The sequence below is a fragment of the Chiloscyllium punctatum genome, chromosome 11 (assembly GCF_047496795.1).
Source record: "Chiloscyllium punctatum isolate Juve2018m chromosome 11, sChiPun1.3, whole genome shotgun sequence".
NCBI classification, from domain to species: Eukaryota; Metazoa; Chordata; class Chondrichthyes; order Orectolobiformes; family Hemiscylliidae; genus Chiloscyllium; species Chiloscyllium punctatum.
In genome coordinates this window covers 55,222,527-55,225,741 of record NC_092749.1, presented here as the reverse complement: position 1 = coordinate 55,225,741, position 3,215 = coordinate 55,222,527, and the positions used below count along the sequence as shown (strand labels likewise).

Genomic DNA, 3,215 nt, shown 5'->3' with positions numbered 1-3,215 from the left:
TGCAATCATTTTGTCTTTGAAGAGTCCACTTCTGAAACTAAAAACATATTGGAAATAAGGATTAAACATGCCAATTGTATTTGAGGGTTCCAATCCATTATCACAATATTTTGATCAATGGACCTCACCTCCATCACTCACCTGTTTCTACCAATTACAGCACATTCTTAACATTCATAACTTTATCTTATCTGCATAAAATTTATGTTATTATCATATCAGTGCAAATTTCTTCCATCCTAGCTGTGGATGACAGTGTCAGAGAAGACCCCAGCAGCACCTATACTAAAATTGTAATGATACTGGGAAGGTTTGCATGGCCTCTGTGCAAGGATGACATGCAAATTTGTGAAATGTTCCATAATGGGAACATTTATGGAATGTTGCAATGGTAGTGTCACTTTCTCTGAGTCAGGAGATCTAAGTTCAAGTTCCAACTGCTCCAGAAGTGTATCATAACATCTCCGTAACAGAGTAGTTAGAAAATATCTCAATGAGGATTGCAAGCTGTCACAGCAGTCCAGCAATATGTCCTCCAACACATTGCTGAGATTGCTCAGGTACTATCCTTGGAAAGAGGCAGTGACACCATGGAGCACAATACTGCTGTCCACTCTCAGGATGCCTATGCTTTCTTCCCAATACTGCCACACAGCTAGTCCCCTCACTGCTGAGGCATCTGTCACCCATAGCAAGGTTTCACAGTTTAAAATGAGCCTGCTAGAAATACTTGACATCATCTGCAGTCTACCTCAACATAACTTCCACCAGTCATGTCGCACCACTGAGTTGGCACTGCAAAAACAATAGGATCCTTAGCATCATAGAGTCAAAGAGATGTGCAGCACAGAAAAAGGCCCTTCAGCCCATTGCATCCACGCTTGTCAAAAACAACCACCTAACTATTCTAGTCCCATTTTCCAGCACTTGGCCTTCAGACTTGTTTGCCTTAGAATTGCAAGTGCAATCTAAATACTTGAATGTTATGTGAGTTTCAGCATCTAGGTGAAAAAGTCTTTCCTCGCACCTCCTCTAAGCCTTCTGCCCCTGACCTTAAATCTGTGCCTCCTCATCATTGATCCTGTTCTGACCTACAGGGACACAGTGATATACATTCAGGGGAGAATGTATCTTGCTCTCAATAATTGCTCAAGCAAACACACAACCCTAGAGTAGCTTCATGACATTAGGTCAAAAAGAGGGATAGAAAGCCTCCTGATTATTGTCTTCCTTCAGCTTATAAGTTAATACTTTTCCATGTTAAACTCAATTTGAAGAAACACTAAGTTTAGCAAGATGGTCAGTAAAAACAATGACTGCAGATGCTGGAAACCAGATTCTGGATTAGTGGTGCTGGAAGAGCACAGCAGTTCAGGCAGCATCCAAGTAGCTTCGAAATCGACGTTTCGGGCAAAAGCCCTTCATCAAGTTTAGCAAGATGACAGGACAAGAAACTTCAATGTCCAGCAGTAAGAATATAATACCATATTGATGCAGTTGGTCATTTCCTGATGAATTCCATTGCCAGACTGGCCATGAAATAGGTAATAAAAGAACCAACAGAAGAAAATTAAACATGCCAAACAGTGCTTCATCTTCACTAATTTACCCAGGATTCGTTAGTCCGTGACAGTATTTGCAGAAGTGATCACTATGCAATCTCAGTCACATTTTCACTCCATATTGTTATGTGGTATTACCATCATAGTCAAAGATATAAATGAAGAATAGATCTAGCTGCTCAAAACAAAGCAAAAACTTTGCCATCAACAAATGCAGAATTGTATTCAGCATATACCTCCCAACAAATTTCTCCTTCTATCATTCTCAGCCAAACCAGCTAACCCTGGTTAATTGAGGAGTAAAGAAAAGAGTCAGACAATTCTGAAAATGGGGTGTTACTGCAGCATTGGCCAATATTCAGGCAGGAATACTGAAGACCTGTGTTGAAGAACAACTACTGTCCTTAGCTAAGACAGTCACAAGGCTGGCATTTACCCAACAATATGAAAACTAGTCTCTGTATGTCATGTTTACAAAAAGGAGTACAAATTATTCTCCCCTCCCCATCCCTCCCAATCTCCCTTGCAACCCATCAGCCTACTCTTAACCACGACTCAACAATAACCAATCAGCAATGTGCAGTTTAAGTCCACTAGAACTTCTCAGCTCCAGATCTCATTACAACCCTAGGTGGAATCCTCTGCTAATGACAAGCTGGAAGGCAGGAAGGGCATTGAATTAGGTATAATGGTGGTATACCCAAAGAGCATCCTCTCCCATACCCACTTTCCTGCCTTCACAAGAATTGTTATGGGCAGGAGGAACAATGGTGACCATTCATGTCCTGCCACAATTTAAGGTTAGTGGGTCATAACTTAAGAACTACTTAAGGGGCTCAGTCCATGGCCACTGCCACTGGTATTAGCGTTACTGCAGATGGTGTTATTGCCTATGGCATGCACAACAGCTACAACCGTGCAGTCAGCTTTTCAATTCCCAAATGAGGGGCCAGGCAGAATGGGGGATATCAATCAAAGTCTTTCAATGCCTGATCGAGGGACTTAATATCAGGAAATGGGGGCATGACACTTAAAGCTATCCCGTCTGTCCTTCCTGTCAATCGTTCTGTATCCTGCAAACTTGCTTCTGACATTACTTACCTCCAAATGACTAGCATTACTTAAAGAAAGCCTGCAACCTGTCACCATAGTGCATTTTGACTGTAAGAAGAGATATGAGTATTTTGTGAAATTGATTTGCACTGTCAAAGATGAAGATTTGTTGAATATGTGATACAACGTGCACTGAGATTTTCCAATAACACACTGAAGGTATTGTTGCAGTGGGTGAAGAGATGGAGAATTATCTTATATTCTCAGTGGAACAAGAGGCATATTGATAAATGCTCAAGTAGCAGTAGGAAAGGTGTAGATCCAGGAAGATTGATGGTATGCAGAATAAATGTAACAAACTGATTCGAGTCATCAAAGTGAGTGAGTTCAAACATACATTCGCTTATACTGCCAAATTGTGCATATAATGTTAACTACTGCTCAATTCACTGCAATCCCCACACTCACCTACCAACAATTTCTATCAAATAGTCATCAACCCTTCAATTCATACAGTTTACCTCACATTTAAACTGTTATCAGTCTCACAAACACTACCAGTTTGAACAAACTGGTGGCTATTCACCAATGACAGCCACA

At 40.9% G+C, this 3,215-nt stretch overlaps 1 pseudogene; it reads left to right on the top strand.

Annotated features, from left to right (window-relative positions):
• The first annotated feature begins 255 nt into the window (after positions 1 to 255).
• LOC140483434 (U6 spliceosomal RNA) lies at positions 256 to 368 on the top strand (annotated as a pseudogene).
• Positions 369 to 3,215: the final 2,847 nt, after the last annotated feature.